The 19514-nt window shown below is 42.7% G+C and overlaps 1 protein-coding gene across 1 annotated transcript in view; it reads right to left on the bottom strand.

The window, feature by feature from the left end:
* LOC121001695 (cadherin-6-like) overlaps nt 1-19514 on the bottom strand; it is a 393550-nt gene that overhangs the window by 356057 nt on the left and 17979 nt on the right. The window lies entirely within an intron of this gene.

Consider the following 19514-nt stretch of genomic DNA (forward strand, 5'->3'; position numbering starts at 1 on the left):
CATTAGTTTGTTAGCAATGGTACTCGGTCTTTACTCTCTCCTATCTTAGTTAGGGGCAGAGCAAATACTAGATAGTGAAGCATTTATGAAATAATATAAAAGAAATACCTCATAATTAAAAGATAATAAGAACAATGTTAAACAGTCAGGAACATTTCTGTTACGTCCACAAAGGGAAATTTAAAGAGAACCTGTCACCTCACCATAAAATGTTATAGAGCGGGAGGAGCTGAGCGATTAATGTATAGTTTTGTTGGAAAAGAGTCAGTAAAACCTATCTTTTATACCTTTATACAGTACAGACCAAAAGTTTGGACACACCTTCTCATTCAAAGAGTTTTCTTTATTTTCATGACTATGAAAATTGTAGATTCACACTGAAGGCATCAAAACTATAAAATGAACACAAGTGGAATTATATACATAACAAACAAGTGTGAAACAACTGAAAATATGTCATATTCTAGGTTCTTCAAAGTAGCCACCTTTTGCTTTGATTACTGCTTTGCACACTCTTGGCATTCTCTTGAGGTAGTCCCATGAAATGGTTTTCACTTCACAGGTGTGCCCTGTCAGGTTTAATAAGTGGGATTTCTTGCCTTATAAATGGGGTTGGGACTATCAGTGGCGTTGAGGAGAAGGTCAGTCACTCAGCCGAAAAATTGGGAAAACTTTGAAAGTAAGGGCTATTTGACCATGAAGGAGAGTGATGGGGTGCTGTGCCAGATGACCTGGCCTCCACAGTCACCGGACCTGAACCCAATCGAGATGGTTTGGGGTGAGCTGGACCGCAGAGCGAAGGCAAAAGGGCCAACAAGTGCTGAGCATCTCTGGGAACTCCTTCAAGACTGTTGGAAGACCATTTCAGGGGACTACCTCTTGAAGCTCATCAAGAGAATGCCAAGAGTGTGCAAAGCAGTAATCAAAGCAAAAGGTGGCTACTTTGAAGAACCTAGAATATGACATATTTTCAGTTGTTTCACACTTGTTTGTTATGTATATAATTCCACATGTGTTAATTCATAGTTTTGATGCCTTCATAGTCATGAAAATAAAGAAAACTCTTTGAATGAAAAGGTGTGTCCAAACTTTTGGTCTGTACTGTATGTCTGATTTTTCTACCTTCTGTGAACAGCTATTGGTACAGGGGGAGGGGTTATCAGTGATTGATAGCTGTCAGTCACTGATAACACCTCCCTCTTGTACCGATAGCTCTTCACAGAAAGTGTTAAAAGCAGAGATATAAATGTATAAATTACAGGTTTTACTGAATCTTTTCCCACAAAAATATATATATTTCAATCTGCTCAGCTTCTCCTGCTCTATAACATGCGTCCAGATTGCATTGTATTTTGTGGTGACAGGCACTATCTGCCTATAGGACATTTCTATAAGGATTCGTTAAAGGGAGGCGGTCACCTCATGTTCACATTTCTTAACCTTTTTCATTTTTTTGTTCACATAGACGTATCAGGGCTTGTTTTTTTTGGTGGTTTAAGTAGTACTTTCTAAAGGCAGCATTTAATATTGCATATTATGTAATGGGAAGCTTGAAAAAAAATCCAAATGGGGTGGAATTGAAAAAAAAAAAAGACTACATTCTGCCAAAGTTTAACTTGAATGTGGTTGAGCTGCGCCTAGGCCATGTTACCAATGGTCTGGACATTACTGGCCTAGGGTAAGCGGCAAGAAGTCTGCGGCACCCACAGGAGCACATGCCATGTTAAACAGTTGAATGGCAGTAGGCTCGGGTGTCAGACCCCCACCGATCAGATGCTGATGACCTATTAAGAGGATAGGCAATCAGTTACAAAGAGTTGGATAGCCGCTTTAAGCTGACTATATAACACGTCCAATTTTTAAGTCTGTCTCCTAAACCAAATTTCTTAAAACGAATCATAGGAAGGGCCACTGGCCTCTCTCAAACACCCTAACAGCATACAGGGACAGGATGGAGCAGCCATCTCGCCCATCTGCTTGCAATCCCAGCTGTAAATACCCAGACAGCCGACTGATATTTGTGGAGATGGCATACATCCACATTGATCGTTATAGACAAAGAGGCTATAATCTTAATCTAGATGACAGGATTTTTTGCCAGACTCTTTGTGTCTAATTTATTATTTGTCTTTAGACTTTTTAATATCAATATACAATAATTTGGGCCTCCAGGTGAACTCTGGCATCTAACCAGTCCTCATAGCAACATTATATAAATCCCTTCATATAGGAGCCAATACATCCACATATGTTATAAAATCATAGAGAGATTTTAACTGTGAGGAATCTGTAATAGGTAAAAGGTTATTATAAAAGTAAAAAAAATAGTGTATGTGTGTGTGTGTGTGTGTGTGTGTTTTTTAATGTTGTTTTTATTAACAAATATTTTTAATTATTATAATTTTTTAAATCCCATTAGTCTGTACTTATCAGAATATGTAAGTACATAGGCTAGAGATAAGGCCTACCTTCAATGGACCCTGGGCTGTCTATCCATGCAAGGTATGAGTATGGATCACATCACAGAGCACCAACAGATCCCCCTTGCATTCCATAATCAGAAATTGATAACAAGAGTTTAAACTACGGAGATCTGAGGTTTCCTTGATATCCATTGTTAGAGTGGGACTGCGGTTGTGTTTTACAGTTGTGGTCCTGCTCCAGAACAAGTGGGCATAGTTACAGTGCCCATGAGATCAGAGCAATATAGTAGTACAGAGTAGGTCCACTTTTCCCACAAAATTATACATTAATCGCTCAGCTCCTCCCTCTCTAAGTTTTGTCAAGAGGTTATTATAAGATCAAAGGGTCCAACCACCAGCTTTAACCCAGAGCGCCTGTAAATTTATGGTGCTAGATTATAGCTCCTGCAATCTAGCAGGACCAGGTCAGGTCCCCGGCTGTAAGTAACAGCCAGGGACCCTGAGGAAAAGGCAGAAGCAATTTATCACCGTATCTGTCTTCTCCTTTTCTCTTTGCATAGCGCTCACATGACCGCCGGGTCTACTGGAACTGTTGATCAGGTGATCACCGGATGTCTCAGGCATAGGAGAACTGCAGGGCCTAAGCAAACCTCGATGAGCTCTGCCTGTGTAGAATGCCCCCCTTAGGGGGCTGTTTTTCACTGTAACTGGGTCTCTTTTGGATGCTCCAGTTACACAATGAAAAAGTGCAACAACCGAAATCATTACCTTTATTGTCCCTTTAGCGTGAAACTATACATATTAGATATCAAAATGACTGAAACAAAATAGGGAGCCCATTATTATAATTTATTTTGGGGGTCATTTGCATATTTAAAGTATAAGGAGCTATAGTGTGAAAACAATTACTAAAAAAGGGAAAAAAACGCTAAAAACATAGAACAAAAATGTTGTTAAAAATTACTTCACCAAATAAAATAAAAAAATTACAAAAGTTAAGCCACCATATGTGCTAAACCATAAAAATGTATCTGGTCATTAAAGAGGTTATTCCATTCTTTTTGACTGATGGCCTATCTGTATAGGTCATAAGCAGCTGATCAGTGGAGGTCTGAAACATGGGACCCCTTGTCCATCAGCTGTTCAAGAAGGTCCCGGTGCTCCTTTGAACGCCGTTGCCTTTTAGCTGGTTACCCTAGGCCAGTGAGGTCAAGACCATTGGTCACGTGGCCTGGACGAGGCTCTGCCCCCTTAACTTCACTTGCTCACAGGAACGCCAGGGCCTTCTCAGACAGCTGATCGGCGGGGGTTCCAGGTGTCATACCCCAAAGATCAGATGCTGATGACCTATCCTGAGGATAGGTCATTAGTTACAAAGAGTCGGATAATCCCTTCAAGGCCTTTTCAGGCCTGGTCATTAAGGGGTTAATATACAATGTAAAAATAGGGAGAATAGGGAGGAATGTATACATGAAGTACAAACTTAGATTGTTTGGAAACAACAAAAATGCAAAGCAGGTGTCTTCGTTAATTCACTATATTACAATTTATAGGTTTATAACTGGCATTCAGAATGAAATTTAAATAAAGATTTAAATATCAAAATGATAGAGCACCGTTAATCCTTTCTTAAGGAAGACATAAATTGTTAATCAGTCTCTAGGCAGTATTGTTTAATACTAAGTTTAATAAAAATGCTGCCTAAAGCGCTAAGACAGTTGGGATCCTGAGCTGGAAAGTTTGGTAGCCCAATCAAGATTTGTGTAGCCTCGGGCCAACTGAGCAAGCGCTTTGAAATATATTCAATTTTTGAATACCTTCTAAATTATAAAGTATATTATTAATGCAATAGATGAGGTGTGAAGATAGATGGATCAGCATTTTCAGAAAAAAAAAAATGGGTGAAAAGAAAGGAGTTTAGGGAATATTTAAGCAAAGGATAGCACTTTGATGCTGATGTGCATCAGTGATACTGAATTTATAATCAAAGGAAACCATGCACTTCATCAGTGCCTGCAAAGCCTTGAAGAGACACTAAGAAATGTCTTTTTGATCTGTTCACCATCACGCCTTATTTCTTTATATATATTCTGACCCATAATATCAAAGCCTGCTACTGAACATTTCAGTCCACATCTCACAGGCCATTTCTTAAAGGGATTGTCCACTTTCTGTTTACTTTGACCAATGAGTTTGTAAGATGATTAAATGGTACTTGTTAATATAGCCTTTGTTGATAGGCTGCATAATTTTCTTCATTTCAGAAGATATGTCCCCTTGTCGACCAAGTTGTTTGTTCTGTCCCCATGGAGGTCCTGCCCACGGTCTTATGACCAAGCATATCACCTTCATGTGATGTCTCCTCCATTCAAATACACTGCACTTGCGCTGTTGGAAGTTTAGTGCAGGTGCAGCGTGTGTGAATAAAGCAGGAGCAATGTATTTGAGTAACGTGTTTGGTCACATGAGCCTCCATCAGCGGCCATCTTGTGGACAGGACCTGTATGTGGGAGATTTGCCTAATAAGGGAGCACTTCTTATGAAACATAGCACACAGCACAGAATATCGACAAAGGCTATATAAGTAAGTGCCATATAGTCAACTTACATACACATGGGTGACAAACTGCCAGAAAGTGGCCAATCCCTTTAAGACAATAAAAGAAGCCTTCCTTTCAGGGAATATGTGCTTTCATCTGCCTTTCACCCTCAATATCCTCTCTGTTTTAAATACAGAAAATGGTGTTCTGAAAACCATCCTCTAATGTGACAGAGGCAGAAGGGGATAGGATGAGATCTGGACTCCCATGGGAGTGATCCTAATCACAGAAGTGAAAGAACCTTCTAAGGAACGCTGCATGTGGGGCATGGTTTCCATTGACTGATTGTATACATTGAAGCTGTATGTTGTTTAAACTTTGATTCTTTCTTCCACTTCTTCACTTCACTGCTTGACTTCAGTATAAAGACATGTTCCACAGCACTGATTTCAAAAGACCTTCTGGAGATCTTCAGGCATGGGCTCCTGCCAAGACGTAACATTTGTTTGGGTGGATTTCCTGGTGGTTTGTGCCTTACAAATGTTAAAGCTGTCATCACACATACTTCCCTCCAAATGAACTAGGAGAAAGTGTGGGATTAGATTTTACTGAGCATTAACAGGGATTATCTGGACATCATCGTTTAGATCTTTAAAACTTCATTTGCATTTGTAAAGAAGATAGACATCACGCCGAGCACATGCAGGAAGAGAGAAAAAAATCCAGCCAATGTATTTTATCCGGAGATTATGGAAGGTGCTCTGATGACCCCTTTTAGAGCCATGAATAATGTGTTTTAAACATCCTGGATTCAGAAAAGTTACATCAGTAACTGCAGCTAAATTTAGGAAGGTGTGATTAGGAGGAGGATGCTCTGAAGTTTTTGTTTGCTACCTCTCCAGCTCAGGAAACGTAATCTTACTGACACGGTGAAGTGGAATGAATAATTCACACACCTGTGGATAAATGAGACTAAAAATACCCGACCCCCCCCCCCCCCCCCCCCCTACAAGTATGGCTGCTTCTCTGTCTGACAGTCAGACTTTAGGTTTCTTAAAAGTGTCACATACTTCAAACAAATAAAACCAGATGGTTTGTGGCCCCTCGTAAGCTCTTTTCTTTTTCTAAAATCCAACATTTTCAACACAAAACCTCAAACCCCTGTATTCCTTAATAATGCTAGCCCCAGATAATCCAGACCTTGTTAGTAGCATCATTGGTCACTAATTTGTCAAAATCCAATTTTTTATCTGCTGACCCATTCTCAGCATAGGTCATCAGTATCTGATCGGTAGGACCCGGGACCCCTGCCGATCAGCTCTTTGAGGAAGCCACGCACTCACCAGAGCTCCGGTGAACCGCAGCCGCCTCGCAGCATTTACATTGTATAGCGGCTGTGGTGCTGGAGATGGGGGTGTGCGTCAATAGGGAGGTGTACTTATTAGGTAGGGCTTGCTGGAGGTGACAGATTGCCTATAATGGAAATAAAAGTAATAAAAGTACTATAATATACAGTAGTTCTGTTCCCAACAGAAGTAAAACGTCCTTGCAACAGGAGCCTCCCCGGACAGGCTGTATAAAGCAAGCCCATGGAGCCTTTAGACACCAAGTACACCTGGTCAGGATCTGCAGGAGCAAATCCTGGCCGCAAATTTCACTGAAATGGAAAGCTGAAGCTCTGAATTCCTGCAGGGGATTTTCAGCTACTACTTGCAGATAAGAGTACGGCAAGGATAATGAACATGTGGCAGATTATCAAACCCGTGGAGTGGTCATTACTTCATGTGAGTGCCCTAAGGCGGTATAGAGACTACGAGGCTATATTACAACAACAGCTGGGACATGGAAAAGCTTTACGTCTATTGTCAGCAGAAGTTTTCCTACTAAAGAGGATCTCCAGTTATTGCTATAGACCACTGTAAGAAAAAAACACCTTATCTGATTTATATAGATACACCCAGGCTGCCATAGACCAGGCACCGAGTTCAAGGGGTTATTCAGGATTTCTTCCAAAAAACATTCCATGCCATACGTGTCTACAGGTTGCATATAGTATAGCAGCTTCTCCCTATTCTGATCGATGGAGATGAGCTTCGACAGCAGACATGACCCATGGATAGATGTGGCACTGCTCATAGAAGAAGACAACCATCTTTTTGTAATTATTCACACACAAGTCCTTTGAGTGTAAAATACATGCCAGAAAAAAAAGGAGAGACAATGGGCCACATTTACTAATGGGTGCAGCAAGATTCTGGTGTAAATAGTGCACAAATGTGGTGCAATTTGGTGCATCTAGGTTTAGACGGTGAATGAGGTGTGGCTCAACGGGAAATGGGCGGGGCTTCATAGGGAAAAAGTACAATATGTGCCGCGTTGCATCAAAATTGCGATACAATTCAGTTTCAAAGCCAAGCAATAGTTGGCATAGAGTTACACAAAAGTATCTATCCAAAATGTATTATCCAGCCTGAGCCACTGTGATAACTTTGGCGCAAGTCTAAAGTGCGCCACTCATAGGATTACTAAATTTGCCCATAGGCATTTCTATTAGGGATGTAATTTATCATTTACATTTATAATATACTAGTGCCAAATGCAAATTTCCACCACCTCAGTGACTACCAACTAATATAATATATATTATGAGATATAAAATATCGGTATAGATTATCGGCTATCGGCCTGAAAGTTCACAGATTATCGATATCGGTATCGGCTCTAAAAAATCAATATTGGTTGATCCCTAATTTCTATAAAGTAAAGCGAAGATAAAATGCAAGCTAAGTCAGGAGCATAACTGGCTTATCCAAGATCAAAACACACTTCAAGTGAATCTGTCACCACTTTTGACCGTCTCCATTGAATACGTTTTCATCTCATCACGGTGGTTTAAAGAAGCACTCCAGCAATTTTTTTGTGCAGCATAGGCTATTATTAAAGAATAATGTCAAGTGTCTTGTGTATCTCCTGCTTCGGTTGATGAGCCATTTACGGGCTGCCCTTGATTCCTTCTTCCCCTCTGATGTCGTTGCCCTATTCCACCCCACATTTTCATGATTCCACTGGCTTTTAGAGAGAGATCAGAGTCTCATCACACTTCACTCTCTATGTTCAGAGTCCTATCTAAGGGCAAGTGACAGATCAGTGACCTAGAACTATCTTTCCTCTACCTCACACTGCAGAGTCTCAGTGAAGCAACTTCACCCTGTCTCCCCTACCGCTGCTTGTGGTTTCTTCCTGTCAGATCATACAAGCAGGAGGCAAAGGAGAGCAGTGTGAAGCTGCATCTCATAGAAACAAACTGGGAATTCTGCATACAGCACTCACTGATAGTATAGACAGACGCTGTGAGTCAGGGCGTTTTATAACTGCAGCTAATGATTGTATGGACTGCCTACTACATCACTGCACTCCTGCTTCATTAGATAAGGCAGAAACTAGTGACACAGAGGAACCAATGGCGTAGAGCTTGGTGGGGATGGCATCTTAGAGCTGCCAGGAGGGAACTGGCACATCTTGTAGGTCACAGGCCACAAAGATAGACTATCTCCTGTCTACAGAGAAGAGCAAAGTCTGGAACGGCGGTTAGACCGAAGATCACATGACATAGGTGCCCATGATGAAAAGCAATGTATAGGAGTGGGAATGAATCCAATTACACTGCTATAATACTGCTGGTAAGTTAGCATCACATGTCAAAAAACTGCTGGAAAGTGCCAATGTTTTTTTTAATAAAAAATCATACATAAATCAGTTCCAGTATTCATGTAAGAAGTAAAACATAATTTTACGGCACAACGCTTTAGTTCTTCCCCATTACAGATGTTTTTTATTGTTTAGGCACTTTTAGCAGTACTCTTATGCAGCTACCTGAGTGCATTCTGGGACCTCAAGTCAGCAAAGATAGATGATTTTTTCCAGCAAGAGATTGCAGTCACTGGAATGTGATATGAGAGACATTTTTCATCTATATACCCGTAATAATAGATTATGCAGACATCTGGGAAAAAACTGAATAGATCTATAAATAAAGGAGAAAATTAAAAAGAAGTAGCACATTAGAATAATATGCCGATAAAGAATCTGCTTCTGCTAGTGACAAACGGTTCTTACTTCTACACCAGGCTTCATATATATATATATATATATATAGAGGTAAATAACGGACGCCACATTTTCACTATCTGGGACTGCAGCAGTATTATATTTTTTTTTCATTACATTTTGCTGAACATTGGTCTTGTTTGTGACTGCTGGCACACTGCTGCATTTTTTGGATATTGTTTCTTTATATATATATATATAAAATTAAAATATTTATATGACCAAATAAACATACGTAAATATATATCAACCAAGTCACCTGAAGTTTTAAGGCATAAGATACAAATATACATCCTTTTTTCCGGTTAATTTGGACGTATCGGAACTTCTAGAACATATGCACAGTGTGTTCAGGACATCTGGTGAAAGAGAGGGCATCTGCCCTGGGAATGGCCGCCTTGGAATCTTCTCTGTAGCTTCACAGGAGAAGAACTGTGCACTGATTTCTAAGCCTTTCCTCTGGATGCTCCTGTCCGTAAACTATACTGCACGCTCCTGCTGAAATGTGCTGTGTTACTGGTAGTATTAGTGTTTTATGAGCTATAATAATAATGGTACTAAGAAACACATAGGTTCCCCTCCTCAGACTAATTCCTGGTAGATACAGGTTCCTATCTGGGAGATCTGAGCATTCACGAGCGTTCTTTCTATGGTTCCGCTTTCTTTCATTTTCTATTGTTGCAGATGTCTAACATAGCAATTAAAAGCTTGAGCTGTAATGTGTCATTAATCCCTGGGGTGACAATGTATATATACTTTTCTTTACAAATCTGTGAATTAAAAATGATGGTTTTCATCGGAGCTGCTGAGCGTGTGCGGGTTACATTTCACAGCATAGGCTCCATTAAGCTTCGTGGCTGCAATACAATGCAATAATGCCTGAATTTCTAACAAATAAGAAAAAAGTACAAATCTTAGAGCAGCTGTCTTAACATGACAACCCCCTTTTCAAGGTGGCAACTTGATATGGCCAGTGAAAGTGGATGCCAGACTTATACCTCTCACTGGGGCCTACTCTCCTGAAATGTCTGGGAGACTCCCATTAACCTTTTCTTCTGCCTGAACTTTATGGCATCTGTTGCAGATAATGGCGCCCCCAGTATCTACTCTGTGTCTGTAGCAGAGGCAGACATATAAGCTGGCAGTGGCCTAGGAGGTCTGTATGCTGCAGGCTACAGTCTGTCTGCTGGGGCTGCTCTAGGGTGCTGGGCAGAATTCTAGGGTGTAGGGTTCTGGTTTAACACCATGCAAAAAGACAGAAATCGTCCATCCCATTTAGTACAGGTACAGTCCTACATGTGCATTGCTAGTGGTCAAGAGCCATTGGAGGAGTTTTTGGGGCATGATAAAGGGGGACTATGTCCAAGGCCTCCACCACAATCATTTCCCAAAATTAGGCCAATGAAGTTCGGCTGCTTTTGGGGGAAAGCATTGCTGCCAAAAGCAATTAACTAAGTGTATGTAGGGTTGTTGCGGGTATCGAAATATCGATACCCAATCGATACTTTTGTCCCGATATCTATACTGCGCAGCCTAGCATCAGAGAACATGATGTGCGCTGATGTCAGCGCGCACATGTTCTCCTCAGCAGCACAGGGGAGAAGGAGTCACTCTCTCCCTCCTCCCTGTGCCACTGCTGCCAATAAGAAGAGAGAGAGGCGGAGGAGGGGCGGGTGCACTGAGCCACCAAGGAAAGTTAACGTTTAATACAAATACAGGTGCCGGCAGCAGAATCACATTAACCCTATGGGGTTAACTGCCGCTGATAGCAGCTCCCAGCTATGTGATTCTGCTGCCAGCACCCGCCTCCTGTATTAAAGGTTAATTATCATTGGTGGCACAGTGCGCCCGCCCCTCCCCAGTATTAAAAACATTGGTGGCGCAGTGTGCCCCCCACCCCCCAGTATTAAAATCATTGGTGGCACAGTGCGGTCCCCCCCCCCCCAAACCCCCAGTAATAAAATCATTGGTGGCAGTGGCCAAAGGGTCCTCTCCCCTCCTCCTCATTGGTGGCAGTGGCAGCATCTGATCGGAGCCCCAGCAGTGTAATCCTGAGGCTCCGATCGGTTACCATGGCAGCCAGGACGCTACTGAAAGCCTGGCTGCCATGGTAATCTCCCTGCTGCTGTGTGCACAAAGCACAGGGCTGCAGAGAGAGTGTGAGGTCCTATTCACCCTTATAGAGCTCTACTAGGGTGAATAGGACAAGGGATGAATAGATCCCAGGTTCTAGCCCCTAAGGGGGCTAATAGGTATTAAATAAAAAGTAAAAAAAAAACTAAGTAAAAAAATAAAACTACTAATTATTAAGTATAAATCACCCCCTTTCCCAATTTTACATATAAAATATATAAACAATAAATAAAAAACATATCACATATCGCCATGTCCGAAAAGTCCAAACTAATAAAAATCTCCTATGCAGGAGACAGAAAAAATCAATCAATTAAAACTGCGCGATTCGCCATTTTTTTAAATGCGGAATGCACGCAGCTTTTTTGGTGTTTTCGTTTTTTTGCGTTGCTTCGAATGGTATCGAGTATCTCAATACTTTTTAATGATATTGAAATCAAATCCAAATTTTGGTATCGCAACAACCCTAAGTGTATGACTTACTTAACGAATACTATATGCTAAGATGGCTGGGTTATGAAGATCACACAAGTCTGAAATGTAGCCTCTAATGACACACAGGGCTAAAGACTGAAAACCATTCAGGCAAGGTATGAGAAAGCTATCGTGCCACAGGAGCTTTACTCTGGCTACAGATACTCACCATATGGATACTGACTACCCTCCTTTCTGTGGAAGATGGGCATTTTGTCTTTTTGGTTAGCTTCCTGGACACAACACAACTCTGCTTCACCTAAGAACCTACAGTGGGCATCAGTAGTCTGATGCTTGTCACAGTAAGGCTACCTTCACACTAGCGTTTTTCTTTTCCAGCATAGAGTTCCGTCACAGGGGCTCTATACCGGAAAAGAACTGATCAGGCATATCCCCATGCATTCTGAATGGAGAGCAATCCGTTCAGGATGCATCAGGATGTCTTCAGTTCAGTCATTTTGACTGATCAGGCAAAAGAGAAAACCGTAGCATGCTACGGTTTTATCTCCGGCGAAAAAAACTGAAGACTTGCCTGAATGCCGGATCTTTCCATAGGAATGTATTAGTGCCGGATCCGGCATTCAAAATACCGGAATGCCTGATCCGTCCTTCCAGTCTGCGCATGCGCAGACCTTTAAAAATGAGAAAAAAATAAATACTGGATCCGTTTTGCCTGATGGCACGGCAAAAACGGATCCGGTATTGCAATGCATTTTTCTGACTAATCAGGCATTTTTCTGACTGATCAGAAAAATGCCTGATCAGTCCGAAAAAATGACATGCGTTTGCATACAGTTTGCCTGATCAGGCAGGCAGTTCAGGCAACGGAACTGCCTGCCGGAATCAAAGAACGCAAGTGTGAAAGTACTCTAACTAAAGCATGTGTTTTTCTTTTTAAAAAACCTCACGAAGCACAAGCAATTGGTACAGTAGATTGGAGCTAAAAAAACTAAATAATGAGTTGAAAGATGGCAACTACTTAATGGAGAACGAAGCGATAATGTAATGGCTCAGCCATGCTTCTTGAGTCAACATTTCTTAATTAATCAATCATGCTTCCTTTTACTTGAAAATAAAAAAAAGGAAATGAAATACCATCTGTAATATCTAATTGTTAACCGCACGTCAAGTCAATTTCACTTGCTTTAGAACCGTCTTGACGCTCACCGCTCAGTTATTGGCAGTGCCTCCAAGTAATTCACAAGGTGGATCTGCTGGGACCAGACATCAGATGGCTATGAGCTCGCTTTGCCACTCGTTTTTTTTTTCTTTATGTTTGTAGTCGCCAAAATTTCCAAGCTGTTTTGCAAATACTGCAGCTGCTGAAAACTTTAAGATAAGGAATTCAACCAGACAGCAAGACAGAAGTGAGAAGAGACGGGAGAATCATCTGGTAAAGAAGACTCCAAATAAAAAGGCTGCACTGTGTAAAGAGGCTTCTACTTTCAGAAGACAACCCCATAAAACATATCATCAAGCTACAATGAGCCCGACAGCCTGCCCCAACCGCCAGTGGGGAAATCACTCCAGTCTTTATGCAATGCTGCACATTCATTCAGCGGAAATAAAAGCTGACTTCTTCTTTTCATCAGGCATGCTGATATTATTTGCTAAAAAAAGCACTAATTTCTGTCACATACTGTCACATCTGTGTCTGCAACATAGTGGGTAAGGGTCAGCGGAGTCCTAGCCGTGGTGCTTTACACCAGCTAGAAGGGATTATTCTGGGATACGGCACACTGATACATCCGTTTTGCTTGTTTTTTGGTTATAATATAAATCATTTAATTAACCTTTTTACATGACAACAGTCCATAGAGCGAAACAAGTTCTCAGCCAGGGAGCCTTAGGTCACATCTTAGGCCCTTAGACGACATATCACTTAAGAACAGTAGGACTATGGGCGGCCGTACACATTCAGCAGCTGTTGTCCCAATTCCCCCATATACATACATGTTCAGCTTGGCCGTGTTCGTGTATTTCATGGGGTGGGGGGGGGGGGACAAAGCTACTGCTAGACACTTCTGGCGATTGCTTATCTCCTGGGAGAACAAGAGGATCTGGAAAAAATATTCATTCAGCCCGATCCTTCACTCCCCGAACGTCATCTGTCGAAGGAGTGTCACGAGCTACCCATACGCATTAGGCTACTTTCACACTCGCGTTTGGTGCGGATCCCTCATGGATCTGCACAGACGGATCAGTTCAGATAATACAAACATCTGAATCCGTTCAGAACGGATCCGTTTGTATTATCTATAACATAGCCAATACGGATCCGTCTTGACCACCATTGAAAGTCAATAGAGGACGGATCCGTTTTCTATTGTGCCAGATTGTGTCATAGAAAACGGATCCATCCCCATTGACTTGCATTGTGTGCCAGGACGGATCCATTTGGCTCCGTTTCGTCAGACGGACACCAAAACGCTTCCGCCTCCAAAGAGGAATGGAGACAGAACGGAGGCAATACATTCTGATCTGATCCTTTTCTATTCAGAATGCATTAGGGCAAAACTGATCCGTTTTGGACCGCTTGTGAGATCCCTGAATGGATCTCACAAACGGAAAGCCAAAACGCCAGTGTGAAAGTAGCCTTAGACTGTCATTCTCAGGGGGTTGAGCCTTAAAGCTAGGGTGCATGATAACCTCGTGTAACAAATAAAAGCTCAATGACCTGAGGTCTTTCATGATTCCACAAAATGTATGATATAAAGAAAGCAATGAGGGCATCAGCTTTCAAGACTGAAGGAAAAGCCGGGAAAAGCAAAGGGGGAGAGAGGAAACACCAGTTTTGCTTGTTTTTTTTAAAAGAATAATTAGTGTCACCCCAGATAGTAACATAAATGGCAAAGTCCCTTTTTACGGACTTTCACTCTTTCACATAACAAAATGGGGCAGATTTACTAATCAAACTGAACTAGAAGTCTGGTGCTCTTGGTGTCCACCACTTTTACTTCATGATTTAGACACTTTTTGTGACAAATGGATGTGGCTTAGCCAGAACTGGGGGTCACTTAGTGGAAAGAGGAATGGTTTAAGTGGAACATCATGCCCCAAAATATCATCTGGTCTGTTTATGCTCTCAAAATATATCAATATAATAACATTTGCAAAGACAGGTGCACTCTGCGGTCTTACTAAACCCTCATACTGATGTTAAAATTGAGAGATTAGCCAACATATCCTACTGTGGAGGACATGTCTGAGGACTTGTGGTCCTCTGCGGGCATCCTCCACTGTGTGCATTTTTGCTGGGGATCGCCATTAGCAACGGGCCACAAGTGCAGGATTTGCTCCCCTGTATATACATGCACAACTGCATATGGGTTTGAGCACTTCCTGAAGGTTTGTATATAGAGATGCCTTGAGGTGTATAAACTCCAATTTAAAGGGATTCTGTCAGCAAGATTTTCGATATGGAGCTGTTCATATCATCCTCTCAGTCTCCATTATCTAATTAAAAATATACTAGTTTTACCCCCACCTGTCCTTTCATTTTTGATAAAAATCGGTTTTATTAATATGCTAATTACCTTACTAACGTGCCCAAGGGGCTGTCCCTCCGGCCATTTGTGCCCAGCCGCGACCCTTATCTCGTACGAGGTAAGAGAGAATCCCTTTAAATGTTCCTGTTTTCCATCTTCAGGCTACATTTAGGTGCACCTGTGAAGCCTGGGCCATACCAACCAGTCTTGAGTGGGACTCGCAGACTCCTCCCTCCTCCCATTGCTAGCATGGCTACATGCTGGAGGTAACTGGTGAGTTGTCTGCGATTCGGACCACACGCTCCTGTAATTCTCCCACTGGCCCCTGGTATTGCCCATACGGCACAGGTAGGTGAGTGTTAGGACCCGAGCTACTTGAGAAATCTTGGCGCGGTGCTCGGGCTCAGACATGTCCTCCATAGTAGGATATGTTGGCTAATCTCTCAATTTTAACATCAGTTTGAGGGTTTAGTAAGATCGCAAAGTGCACCTGTCTTTGCAAATATTATTATAGTGTTATATTGGTTAACACATCCACATAATTACTATCTTGTGTAGGAAGTTTATTGTGGAACTTGTGGTCCGCTGCGGGCATCCTCCACTGTATGCATTTTTGGTGGGGATCGCCAGTAACAACGGGCCATAGTGCATATGGGGTTGAGCACTTCCTGCCTGTGTAACACCACGCCATTTTTTCTGTTGGTTTGTATCTCAAAATATATCCAAGTGGAAAAAGTGGATCAGCGCCCACTTTGTGATGCTAATAAATCACTTGCTTGAAAAAGGCTGTTTAGCCGAAACGCGTCACATTTGGCTGTACTTTGTTTATGGCAATAAAGTGAAGATTTATTAGCATTAAAAAGTGAGTGCTGATCAACTTCTTGAACTGGGATGTATGGGCCTGCGCCCCAGGACACGAGCACCACCTTCCAGGGTGCCGACTGATTATTTCTACAAATTGCTCTCAGGATTAGTAAATTGGCCCAATGACAGTCTAAACTCTAAAGCATAAAAGCAATTTCCAGCGCCTGGTATTTCTATGATATACTAGATTACAGAGAGTGCATGGAGCTCAGTAAGCAGGCCTGGCATGCATGCGTTATTCAGTAGTGTCCACTGTATAATGACAAGCCTTCTGGAGGCCTTCTCTTATTTGTTTAGCTGGCACTGATTTGACTGTGACTAAGTAAAGGACTGACTTGGAAGGCAAGGAAACTGGTAGACAACGGTGCTGTCACTCCTTGTTCTCCATGGCAACCTGCCTCCATCTTCACTACTTTCATTTGCAAACTGACTCTTCATTTTGGCACCAACTTGTTTACTGAAACCAAGAAGTTACATAAATGATGAAATTACCTCAAATTAACTAATGATTCAAAAAGGTTCAACAGTTGTTGCTGTGTTTCTACCAATAGTACCTACAGAATTCCCATACACTGGAAATACAAAAAATTACCCCGACCAGCTATTTAGAGTTCAATGTGTTTTACAACCAATATGTCTGCTACATTTTTACTGAAGTTTTTAACAAACAGAACTAAGACCAAAAGGAAAGGTACAAGAATAAAGATATGCGGTGGTGCCCCAGCAAAGGCTATGTAATACTGAAGATAGCCCTGACCATAATGTACTTCCGGCATGGCTGACGACTAATGTCACATCATGTCTATATATAACATTTACTAGCCATCAATGAAGAGTAAAAGTGCGCTGCGCACCGATGGGTTTTCTGACACCAGCGACCTCTTTATCAAACTATTTCCTCTATTGTCCTCCTACAGTCACAGCAGAGTGCTCCCCCAACGGTGACAGCAGAGTGCTCCCCCAACAGTAACCCCAGAGTGCTCCCCCAATGGTGACACCAGAGTGCTCCCCCAATGGTGACACCAGAGTGCTCCCCCAACAGTAACCCCAGAGTGCTCCCCCAACGGTGACACCAGAGTGCTCCCCCAATGGTGACACCAGAGTGCTCCCCCAAAGGTGACACCAGAGTGCTCCCCCAATGGTGACACCAGAGTGCTCCCCCAATGGTCACACCAGAGTGCTCCCCCAATGGTGACAGCAGAGTGCTCCCCCAATGGTGACAGCAGAGTGCTCCCCCAATGGTGACAGCAGAGTGCTCCCCCAATGGTGACAGCAGAGTGCTCCCCCAACAGTGACACCAGAGTTCTCCCCAATGGTGACACCAGAGTGCTCCCCCAAAGGTGACACCAGAGTGCTCCCCCAATGGTGACACCAGAGTGCTCCCCCAATGGTGACACCAGAGTGCTCCCCCAACGGTGACACCAGAGTGCTCCCCCAACGGTGACACCAGAGTGCTCCCCCAATGGTGACACCAGAGTGCTCCCCCAATGGTAACACCAGAGTGCTCCCCCAATGGTGACACCAGAGTGCTCTCCCAACAGTGACACCAGAATGCTCCCCAACGGTGACAGCCAGTGTCCCCCTAACAGTGATGACTAGTGTCCCTCCAACAGTGACACCAGAGTGGTCCTGTCTGACATTTCTTACTTGCTCCTATCAGGTAGGATGTTACTGAGGCCTTTCACTGAGCAACCGATGCAGGGCCTGGACCCCACACTCCAGGACCAGGCTGCTGCTGTCACTGTGGGACGATGGAGGACATTACATGCCAGGAGCACAGAGTCCAGGGGCCGCAGCAGGAGAAATGGTGGGAAGCTGCATCCTTAGGGTACTTTCACACTACCGTTTTTCTTTTCCAGCACTGAGTTCTGTCATAGGGGCTCAATACCGGAAAAGTACTGATCGGTTTCATCCCCATGTATTCTGAATAGGGAGAAATCCGTTCAGGATGCATCAGGATGTCTTCAGTTCAGTCACTGAACGGCTTTTTGAACGGAGGAAATACCTGCGGTATTCTCTCTGTCCAAAATTCCGGATCAGTTGCCGGAATGGCATTAATTTACATTGAAATGTATTAGTGCCGGATCCAATAAAAATGCGCAGACCGGTAAAAATGTGAAAAAAAAATAGAAACTGATCTGTTTGTCCGTATGACAAACAGAGAGACGGATCCGTTCTTGCAATGCATTTGTGAGACGGATCTGCATCCGGATGCATCTACAAATGCTGTCCGTTTGCATGCAGATTGCCTGATTCGGCAGGCAGTTCCAGCGACGGAACTGCTTGCCGGATCACTCTGCCGCAAGTGTGAAAGTAGCCTTACAGTGGGAGCCCGACTTCAGACAGTGCTGGGCTTCTGTGGTGATCTGGAGCTCTGTTCAGTTTCAGGATTAATGGTGCGGGTGGCAGGGACCGAATAGACTACAATAGACAGGCTGCACTGATATAGTGCTCTGGATCAAAAATACGCTTAAACCAAAAGTCCTACGGAAATGTATTGCATCGCTGGGCTGCGATTGACCCTATTGCAGTACCCATCCCAATCTTCAATAAGCTATACAGCTTTTGGACAAGGGATTGCAATTCTCCAATTATTACATGCGCCAACTTACAGTAAAAGATTCATACATTCTTATCCCACTTTATAAAATGCATCTGATATTCAGTCCACAAAAAAAAAAGACCTGTGAAAACCGGATACCTCATGTGTGTTGTGAGTCCTTACTAAGACATGGATCAGCAGTTCTCATTCACCATAAACATATAGCTCTACAGAGAATGGACCTTGATGTCATATGGATGCCTGCTGCTTGCAGCGCTGCCTGCACTCTACCAAGGCACCCATCAAGGTGGGAGAGTTATCATTCCCATAGGCCATAAAGCTGGCATAAAAAGTCTTTCAAAAAATGTTGTGCAAATGGAGTTTAATAACCACTCTCGTTCATTCCCAAAAAAGGCGATCATGATGTGGGCGGAGCCATCGGCCCAGTTTTCAGGCGTAAACGAATACCTGAAATCTATGTCACCAATCAACTGGCATAGACTTTTGCTCGGCCTGCCGGAGGATGCACTTCATTAAAGGGACTGTCCGGGTTCAGAGTTTAAACCGGACATATCCCCTTCTTCCTCCACTCAGCGCCTCTGACATGAGCATCTGGGGTCTGAACCCGGACAAACCCTAAGTGCATCATTTGTTGGCGCAGGGGATAAAAAAAAAAACTGCATAGAATATGCAAGTCTTGATAAACCTCCCTCAAAAGGTCACTTAATTGTGTAAGCCTGGTAATATAAGGATTAAGTAATATTTAAGCTTGATTGTCTGAGATGAGGAGGAAGTGGCGGTACGTACAGATAGGACACAAAATATCGAGAAATTCAGTACTAAGAAAAAAAATGAAATATTGTCCTGCTAATTTTTTTTCCATCAAGCGACCGTTAAGGCGTGCAGGTTTCACTAGCTTTCTAGTTTGCTCATCACCTGTCAA

This window comes from Bufo bufo, chromosome 5 (genome assembly GCF_905171765.1).
Source record: "Bufo bufo chromosome 5, aBufBuf1.1, whole genome shotgun sequence".
Taxonomy (NCBI): Eukaryota; Metazoa; Chordata; class Amphibia; order Anura; family Bufonidae; genus Bufo; species Bufo bufo.